At 43.6% G+C, this 10,406-nt stretch overlaps 1 pseudogene across 1 annotated transcript; it reads right to left on the bottom strand.

The window, feature by feature from the left end:
* Positions 1-4,295: 4,295 nt before the first annotated feature.
* LOC113615549 (cleavage and polyadenylation specificity factor subunit 3 pseudogene) lies at positions 4,296-6,216 on the bottom strand (annotated as a pseudogene). Its single transcript, XR_003431045.1, has one exon. The product of XR_003431045.1 is annotated as a cleavage and polyadenylation specificity factor subunit 3 pseudogene (transcript).
* Between the last annotated feature and the right edge of the window lie 4,190 nt (positions 6,217-10,406).

Here is a 10,406-nt window from a genome sequence, read left to right as displayed (position 1 = left end):
TTTTCAGGATAATAGAAACTTATTTTTTTCTCACTATGAAAGATCATAACAAAATGGGCAAATGGCAGCAGTCCCAGAAGGGGTAGTGCCAGCCCAAGATCAAGACATAAACACCAAGTTGGGAGGCCTTCTGAGGTGACCCTACTCATTGCTTTCATTTATTGAGATTTTGGTTTTGTAGTAAATATGCATGAAGGATGTCATGACTCTATATTTTTGGAGATGTTCTTAAAATGCCCTCCTTTGCTCTTGAATGAAGAGTGGTTATAATTTTGTGGTGCTGGTGGTAATCATTTGCATGGCTTAAGTTTTCTTTAACTTTTTATTTGGAATAAATTCAAACATAAAAATACAGCAAAGAATACTCTTACAGCCTATATACAGGTTTATCTATTGTTGACATTTTGCCTTAATTGTTTTATCTATCTGCCTGTCTATATAAATTTTATTCTGATCAAATTGAGAGTAAGTTTCATGTCATGTTCATTTATCCTTAAATACTTCACTGTCCATTTCCTAGGAATTAGGATATTCTATTTTATGAGCACAGTTATCAACCATAATAAGTTTAACTGTGACTCATACTTTTATCCAGTTTATGGTCTATATTTCAATGATCATTAACCCAATAATGTCCTTTTTAGCACTTCTTCCTCTAGTACAGTCCTGTCTAGGCATGCATTTAGTTGTCTCTTTTCATCACAAACAGTTGCTCAGCCTTTCTTTGGCTTTTATGACACAGATATTTTTGGAGAATATAATTTCTTCCCCCTTTTTAAATTAAAATGTTCCTCATTTGGTGTACATTCCATGTTTTCCCCAGCTAGATTCATGTTATTTGTTCTCCACTGGATGTATGACTTTTCAAAGAGGCTTGATCACATATATAGCAATCTAATGGGTCAAATAGTCACAAATAGGATATTTTTGTGAGCTGTGTGCCACCAGCCTGAGTTATGGGCTCAGCCTGCCAGTGACTCACTGTTCCATCCTGAGCTAGTTACCCTTCTGGACCTCAATTTCCTCACAAAAGAAGGGATTGAGTTAGATGGCCTTTAATAGCCCTCTGGATGAGACCATTCACGAATTTTTATGAATCTATGATAATGCTTGCATTCAAAGGCAGTTAATACTCTTACTAAAAGTGAAAACAAGGATTTCCCTGGTGGTCCAGTGGTTAATATTCCATGCTTCCAATGCAGGGGGCCCGGGTTCGATCCCTGGTCAGGGAACTAGATCCTGCATACCACAACTAAGAGCCCACATGTGCAATGAAGATCCTGCATGCTGCAACTAAGACCTGGCACAGCCAAATATATATATATATATATATATATATATATATATATATATATACATATATGAAAATAATAGTAGCAACTTTCTTAGCTCTCTAGATCTTTGGAAAGCTTGGTCTGGATTTGATAGCAAAGCTGAAACTTTAAACTAGAAAAGTCCATTGTATCTTGGTTAGTGAGGGGGAAGATTATGTCTTGGCCTGGGCACAAAATGCAGTTTATTTCATGCAGATAAACTGACACATTGACACCAAAGTTTCAAGATGCTCACATATTTCAAACCATATACCTAGGATCTAAAGCCTTCTTTCTGGCTGATAACAAGATTCCTGTAATAACATCCATTTAGGGTATTTTCCAAATACCCAAAGGCATGCATGACTTTAAGGAACACATGTGCATTTCATTGCAGTAACCCACTTTTGTGCTTAATTAAATTCCTTTTGGTAGATGTGGCGTTTTGAATTTGATACAGTATTATCGCATCATATTACCAATACACCTCTCTGGCTCCTGCCCTGGACACCCCGAATATAAAGCACTCTGAAGCAGAAAGAAGTCTGTGGAGCTGCTAAAAGGCAGGCTGAGCATCCCCTAGGGCAGCTCCCAAAGATTGAGGAAGAGGAACATGAGTGCTCACAGGAGGCACAGACTCATGGTGCCTTGGAAGGCTGCTCAAGTACCCCTTGCCCAACTGGGGAGCTGCTTTTTCAGTACTAACAAGTGATGAGCCCCTTTCCCACATTTGTGTTTAGACAGTCAATTGGGGTCTCAGACATTTGTGTTGGAAGCAGTGTTCACGCAAGACTGTAGAGTTGTGTGGCAGTTTCCAAAGCATTTGTGTTTGTATTCCATGGGAGGCAGCCTGGAGGAAGGAATGCAGCAGGGAACAACTTAGGAGATAAAGAAACTGTGTACAAAATATGACTTTAACAGTTCCTAATAATATGACCTTAAACAAGTTACTTAGCCTCTTTGAGCCTCCTTAGTCTGCAAAATGGTCTTTACAGTGTCTGCTGTCCCTGTGCGGATTCAAGAAGATATAGGTATGTAAGCTGCCTGCTAGGCACAGAATTGACACTCAACATATATTTCTTTCTCTTTTTTCCCTTTCTTTTGAAGTAGGTAGGCAAAACAAATATTGCCAATCCTGTTTTATGTAGGGGAAACTGGAGGCTCATAGAATTTTAAAAATTTTTTATTTATTTATTTTTGGCTGCTTTGTGTCTTAGTTGCTGCGCACGGGTTTTCTCTAGTTGCAGCAAGCGGAGGCTACTCTTCGTGGTGGTGTGTGGGCTTCTCATTGGGGTGGCTTCTCTTGTGGTGGAGCATGGGCTCTAGAGTGCAGGCTCAGTAGTTGTGGTGCACGGGCTTAGTTTCTCCAAGGCATGTGGGATCTTCCCGGACCAAGGCTTGAACCCGTGTCCCCTGCATTGGCAGGCGGGTTCTTAACCACTGCACCACCAGGGAAGCCCCTCATAGAGTATTAAAGTCAGTCAACTGTTAAGGTCCCAGGATGGACTTGAACTTGTGATTTTTGGCTAGTCCATTACTATTTATCTCCCTTGCAAAGCTGTCTCCTGGAAGTTGATTACATCACTGAGCCAGTTTCAATAAGAATTGTGGCAAGTTGCTTTTTAACAAACTTAAAATATTTTTTACAACAGTTTTAGATTTACAGAGAAGTTGCAAAAATGACAGAGTTCCTGTAAACTCTTCATCCAGTTTCCCTGATTGTTAACGTCTTACATCACTGTGGTACACTTGTCACAACTAAGAAACCAACACCAGTACATTACTATTAGCCATTAATTACTATATTAACTAAGCTCTACACTTTATTTGGATTTCACTAGCTTTTCCCTAATATCCTTGTTCTGTCCCAGGATCCCATGTCATATTTAGTTGTCAGACTTTCATTGTTTTTGATGACCTTGACAGTTTGAGGAGTACTGGTTAGGTAGAATGCCCCTCATTTGAGTTTGACTGATGTTTGCTCGTGGTTAGACTGGGGTTATGGGTTTTGGGGAGGAAATGTTTTCTGCTCTGAAAACATTTTTATTTTTCATCTTTATTACCCTCAACTGGGATCAACCTTGTGATTTTTATCTTACCATGCTCAGAACCCAACTCTAAGGTAAAACCCCTTGTGACCAGCCTTGGACTGCTCAAATCTTTCACATACTATTTAATTACATCTATGGGTTGACTCTCCATTTGTTTTACATGCATTTAGTTACCAGATTGCTCCAGATGGAATATTCTTTAATAATTACCTTATTGAAATACCAAAAAGTGACTCAAATAAAATTTATGAATTATTTATAGGATTTAAAAGTAAGTTCCATTTTCCCATCAGGTTCAGACATTCTCTTCTCTGCGCAGTCTTCCTTGATCTTCCTGTTTCTTTTTCTTGATATTTTAGACCTTTCTGGTAACATGTTAACTATAGTGTCTATAGGATGCATTCCTAGGTTAAAAACAATATGCATATGATAAATACCTGGATAAGTCAGCATTGCCTATTTGGTGTGTCTTGTCATCCAGATGTATCCCAAACCCATCTCAGATTGTTATGTCAACTTTTGATCAGTGTGTGCATTTAATTTTGTTTCAACTGAGAATATATATGCTTCAGAAAAGTAGTACAGAGAAAAATCAAACAGCATCAAAGTGTGGCTTTGTGTTGGTTGGAACACATGTAGTGCTTTGCCTAATGAATGTATAGAAAGGACAATTAGTAAAAATCCTCAAGGAGTGCTAAAGAGTGATCAGGTGAAAGACACAATAACAATTGAGGTAATTCAATTCCAGCTGGGTGCCATCAAAGTTTGTCACAAAATGTATTTGTGTAAAACCTCTAAAAGTTAGTGTGGATAATAGTTGTTCTAATGAAGGGCAAGTTTCTTAAGAGCAGATATCGAATAATCTATCTTTGTACTCCTCATAGCACTTAGCCCACTGCTTTGAACAGAGTAAGTGTTCATTTGATGAGTATTTTTTTTTTGAGAAATTAATGTATTTTATTTTAAGTAACAGAAGTAGAGTCAAGCATTACAAAAAAGTTTAACATCTACAGAGACATAAGGTTATTAGTGAACTGGCGTGAGGGCCTCATATAGTCTCTGGGCTGCCAGTTCCACCATTTCTCGGAGGGACTCATCATCTTCACTTCCTTCTTCACATTCTACAGTCCGTGTCTCCAAGTTTATGTTAGCAGTTTTTCCGTCCACTGTGACGCTAAGGATAGAACCATCTTTTACACTAACACAGTCTTCTCCAAATATGTCCTGGAGCATGATCTCCAACCTCTTGCTATAAATGTGCATTTCTAATTTTTTAGAAACCTTCTGTACTGCACCTTTCCTTATTTTCGGGTTTGACTGGACTTCTAATATCACGGTTGTTACTGTATCTGCATACATATCATTGGAAGGGTTTGCCAGCCATTCTAATACCACCATTCCTGGTTCCTGTATTACAGTAATATTTTTGAACACTTTCAAAGCAGGTTTTTCTTGAATTTCTAATTCTTCTACATCACCTGTCAATTTCTGTAGCTGGTAATAAAGCAAATTAAAAGGACCAGTATATGGAATGGCTTGGGTCTGCTTTACCGTGCTCATGGCCAAGTCAGTATAATTAGAGAGGTCACAAGGAGAAAGTATATGATAATTAAAGTTTCTTTTAACAAGTATTCCTGAGACCTGCTGGCCCTGTTCTGGTTTTTTGTCTGCTAAAAAGCCCATGACCTTGGCTAGTTTTTCCCCCCTGAAGTTCAAGGTCACTGCTTCTGTATGCCGAGGATTATGAACCTCTATGTGAACTTCATCATTATCTTCATATTCTCGAATCAGGGCTGCTTTCAATCTGGCCATTTCATTTTGTTCTCCATGGACTAAAATCACGTGAGGCGGTTTCAAAGCACGAATAAATTCACTGGTTTGCTGGTAATCTGTGTGAGCAGAGAAAGAAATGTAATCAACAGACATTATCAGTGGTAGCTTCTGTCCGGACATGGTAGTGATTTCTTCAGGTTCAGACATGATATGCTTGGCAAGCGTCCCTTCTACACAGTATCCCGCTATAATGACGCCATTCCTCTTATCAGTACACCAGCTTTCGAAGAGCTCTCTGGATAAGCCACTCTGCATCATGCCTGGGGAGGCCATTACAACACTGGGACCAATGTCATCAAAATGATCCATGCTCTTAAGGTTACTAATATGTTTGAAAACAAAGGGATTGTTGATGTTGATCTGTTTGCGGATTTTGTCATTCATGGCGTTTACATATGTCTGGTACACCGCCATACACTTCTTGGCCAAAGACGATGCATAGTATATGGGAATATCATGGAGTTCTGGGTGATTCTGCCAGTACTCATCTAAAATCAAGAGAAGCTCCTGAGCCCTTCCAAGAGCAAAGACAGGAATGAGACCTCTGCCCCCTCGGTTCACAATATCGTGAACAGTGTTACAGAACCTTGCCTCTCGCTCTTCTCGCTTCTCATGGATATGGGTTCCGTAAGTAGATTCAATGATAAGAATATCAGGTTTAATATTAGGAATTTCAGCTGCCATTAAGTGTCTGTCTTCTTGTCTTGAGAAATCACCTGTGTACAAAAGCTAACTTTGACATAATCTGAAAGAAGCCATCTATAAATAGCTTTTGTGGCATGAGTCATAAATGTTCTTCCTTTGAAACTTGTCTTCTGTGGAAACCAGGGCAAAGCTCCACAGTGATCCAAATGGAAATGACTAATTAGCAGGAGATCAATCTCAGCTGGGTCAATTAAATCGATGTAAGGAAGAGCATCCATTCCTTCTAGGCCTGGGTGGATCCCACAGTCCAACATTATTTTTCTTCCTTTGAATTCCAGAATAATACAAGATCTTCCCACTTCTTGCCCAGCTCCACGTGAGCTTTACTCTGCACAGTTAAGTACTGCTATACTATTTCCACAGGAGGACATGGGTTCAGTGAGGTTGCTGTCCTAGCAATCGATAGTGTACAGATAGGACTTCAGGTCTGACTCCAAAGTGATAGTCTGCTATTCCTCCAAACTATCTTTCCGGTACTTTTCATGCGGCGCTGCAGCTCCCTCCAAAACGGTGAATCCAGTTAACTCAGCCCTCCGTCTTATTTGTATCCCTAGTGTCCAGTGTGGCCTTGACACTTGCTCAGTGTTTGCTGAGCACAGTAAGAGAGGACAGGTGTGAACTGAGCAGCGGCAAACTTGGGGCACGTCCCCAGCAGGTGCTCAAGGAGTCCTTACTAAATGAACATGTAAAGGAAATATTTCTGCCTTTTGAAAAAGGCACGTGTTCATGTGGTGCTGACTCATTTCTAACAGTGAGCATGTTTGTGGATTCTAGCTGCTCACTTACAGAATAAGTTCCTCCACATTTATATTTCCCTTTCTAAGCAGCATTCCAGATCTGTAAGGTGCTTCTCTGACAGAAGGCCATTTCCAGTGAAAGGCCAGCCCTCTCCTGGTCAGTCAGGGGCTGAGATTTTGTCCTTAACACCTCGGCTTTTTCTTCCCTCCTTATTCTCCCAGAGTTGGAGCTCTGAATGGAGCTCACAGCGAGTCCCTAATTTACTTCCTTTCCCATCTTGGCAAATACCAAGTTCTGGAGGTAACAGGTTAGTTCTTCCTCGCACTGCCACAGCCTTATCCAGGTCCTCCTCTCATCCTGCCATGCTCGGCGTCACCGGTTCCCTCAGAGCCTGCCACTCTTTGGCGAACAAGAAAGCGCCCAGCGGCCCCACAGACCTTCTTTCCCGGCCCCCAACTCCACATACTCTCCTCCCTTGGAAAAAGCAAAATCCCATGAAACCGAGCAGGCCCCTTCCTATCCACAGTTCTCCAAAGCCCTGCATCCGGAGGCCTGGCCCGCAACTGCGGACCAAGGGACCAAGGGCCGACTGAAGAGCCCAACCACCCGGGTACCCTCCTCGCCTCACAACCCGTGGCTTCATTCCCTCTCGCTGGTCCCTTACAGGGGTCGGATCAGCAGCTGGTCACTCTCTTCTGCGGGAATCGCAGACATCTGCAAACGGGGACGAGGAACAGGTTGCGGGAGGCTTTCTAAATTGGAAGAGCAGCCACAGGGAACCCACAAGGATGGTCGCCGTCCACCGAGAGCACAACTTCCGGCGCCCGGGCGTCAGCCACCCTAGGCTCCTCCCTCCAACTTCCGGTTGTAGAACAAGGGGTCGGTCCGGGCACCCGGGGCGGGGTCAGGGCTGCGCCTGCGCGAGGCTTCGGAGGCGAGGCCCGGTGGGCGGTGCCACGGGCCTCGAAAAGCGGGCGCTGGCTTTTGACACGGAGTGGCTGCCGCGGCTCGGGCTGCCTAGGCTGTGGGTGTCTGACCCCGACCGCAGTCGGCGTTGAGGTGAGAGCCCGGCCCTCGCCGCGCTTGGGCTGAGCCTGGCCGGGAACGCGGGTCCCGAGGGCGGCTCCGGTGGGGAGGCTCGCGGCGGGGCGGATGGGTGGGGCCGCGGGGGCCACGGTCTCCACCGGGACCCGCCTTCCCTGGGTGGGGGACCCAGGCCCCGAGGCGGCGCGGGGCCGGCGGCGGGAGCCGAGGAGCGGGCCCGGGCCTGCGGGAGGAGGCAGTGCCCCGGTGCCGATTCCTGTCGGGTGGGACTGCAGCTCCGGTGACGACGGGTGTGGCGTGTGTCTGGGTCCGGTCGGAAGGGTGATGGAGTGAGAGCATCCACGGGGCTGCTCCCCACGTTCCTCATGTCAGGCTCTGATTTGAGGGGCGATGGAGACCGTTCACTTTTTGTGCGGGATCCTGTTGGTTCCTCCACGCGTCGTGGCTGTTTCCCCGCAGCGCGGGTCCGGGGTTGCGTCTGTTTTGTTTACTGTCACCGGCACGTGGCAGGCGCTCCCGACCTGATGAGTATTTTTATAGAATCATTATTTTGCCAGGCACTGTGCTAATTACTGAGGTGATAAGTAAGTATAGGACATAGTCTTCTGACTTGAAGAGCTCACAGTCCAGTGAGGTACATGGATAAGTGATCAGATAACTACATTTCAGTGTGACCAGTGCTCTAATGAAAGAAGGGCATGGCTAGGTCTACCTGGAAAGGTCTCGATGATTTTCGGGGGATGGGGCCTCTATACTGGGTCTTGAAGTACAATTAAGAGATCATGAGGCACAGAAAAGGCACAAGAGTAATATTTGAAAAGTAACAGGCTGTCTTGTTGAGAAATAAATCATCAAATGTTGGAGAAGAGGCAATCTAGTGTGAGGTGGAAAAGATCAGGCTCGTAGGTTGGGGCCAGATTTTCAAGCACTTGTCTACCTACCATGCTGATGAGTTGGTACTTCATTCAAAAAGTAACATTCAAAGGTTTTACGCAGGGGAGTGACATGATGAGATTTATATTCTAGAAGTATCACTCTGAGATGATGCTATGGAGGTGGGAGGAAGCAGGGAAACTGGTTAAGAGACTCTTGCAACAGTTCACCCAAGACGTGAAGTGGGTGTGAATTTACCGTAAACCAATGTCTGTTGCATCTACTTACTGTCTCATTTGCTTGGTAAAACACTTAGCTCATGTTATGCATCATAAATACAATCAAACTATACAGTTCTGAATGAAAAATCATCCCACTTTCTTAGATCAATATAGAAGCAATTAAGTGAGAGCAATAAGGAAGTGTTTACTTGAGATGCAAACCAGGGGAGTGCCCAGGAAATGAGGTAGTGTGTGATACTCACCTCACACTCTGGAATCCAGACTCCAGCCCTCTGGTGTAGCAAGAACTGGTGCCCGTCAGAAGCACAGATTTATATTTGCATTTCCCCTTCCTTTGCTTCCTGATCCCCATTGTTCTTGTTGATTCTGTTGTCTACAACATGCATGGATGCAAAGAGCTAACCCGAGGAATTATCTAATAATGTGGTCATGCTTTTAGCCATCTGTATTTACCTTATTTGACACAACGTCAGGGTACAGGGACAAAGAGAGATCGTTATATTACTGGTTTCAATGTTAAATCCTGTCAGAAACTGTTCAGTTATACTTCATAGAAAGAAAAATGTATTTGATGAACAATGGAGTCAAGTTAAAATGAGAAAAAGAGCATGTTCTGTTCCTTGGTAAATTTTCCTTTGCCAAGTGTAAAAGTCCCACAGTTTTCAGGGCATATACAAGGCTAAGGGCTAAAAGGACCAAGAGCTGCGCACAAGACCACCCAGGGTAGACAAAATTCATGGAGTTGATGGGGGTCAGAAGGTGGTATGGTGGGTAATTGTGGAACATGATTTAAAGAACACTTGAAACTAGCTCTTTTGAGTTGAACAACTTTATGACTGATGATTACATGTCCTCTCTATATGTGGTAGTGAGAGGAACAAGCAAGAGGCATCAAAGCAGAGCAGAGAGGTCCCTGACTGAGGTGGGACATCAGAGTTCAGGTCCAGCTGCTAACCCTAACCCCTGTGAGACCTTGGCAAAGTCACTTCAGCTATCCGGGGGTTATTTTCTTTATCAGTAAAATGAGAGGGTTGAGTTAGATCATCTCTAAGTTACCTTTTGCTCTGACAAACCTTTCACTCCGTGATGCCTAATCTGTGAAGAGTTACTAACAGCCAGTATGTAGTAGTGAGGTCCCTGTTTCTTTCTCGTGAAACAGGAGGGATACCACCTACCTCACCAAGATGGCTTGAGGATCACATTTAAAATGAGATCATAAGTGAAAGTGATTACTACCAAACCTGTTAAATAGTACTTTTAAGTAAATTGGAGTGTCCTTTGTTAGGTCTCCCATTCATTAAAAATGTTTATTGAGCACCTACTATGTGCCAGACATTGCTCTAGGAGCTGGGTACATAATAATGAATAAAATAGATGAATTTACTGCCTCCATGGAGCTTTTAGTAAACAGACTGATGAATATATGCTATCACAGCATTTCTTCCCTTCCTTCCTCCCTGGCTCCCACTTCTCACCTCCTCTTTCTTTAACCCATTTGCTCTCAGCTCCTGTTGCAGATCCTGGCTGGCTAGACTCTAGCCCCAGGAGTTATAGATCTGAGGTCAGGACTGGTGTGTGAAACTCAGTGTTTTCACTTGATGGTCAAG

This window comes from Aethalodelphis obliquidens, unplaced genomic scaffold, assembly GCF_003676395.1.
Source record: "Aethalodelphis obliquidens isolate GAN/ISIS:26980383/991018 unplaced genomic scaffold, ASM367639v1 scaffold119, whole genome shotgun sequence".
NCBI classification, from domain to species: Eukaryota; Metazoa; Chordata; class Mammalia; order Artiodactyla; family Delphinidae; genus Aethalodelphis; species Aethalodelphis obliquidens.
Note: the sequence above shows the minus strand (reverse complement) of the source record. Positions and strands in the feature narration are given on the sequence as shown.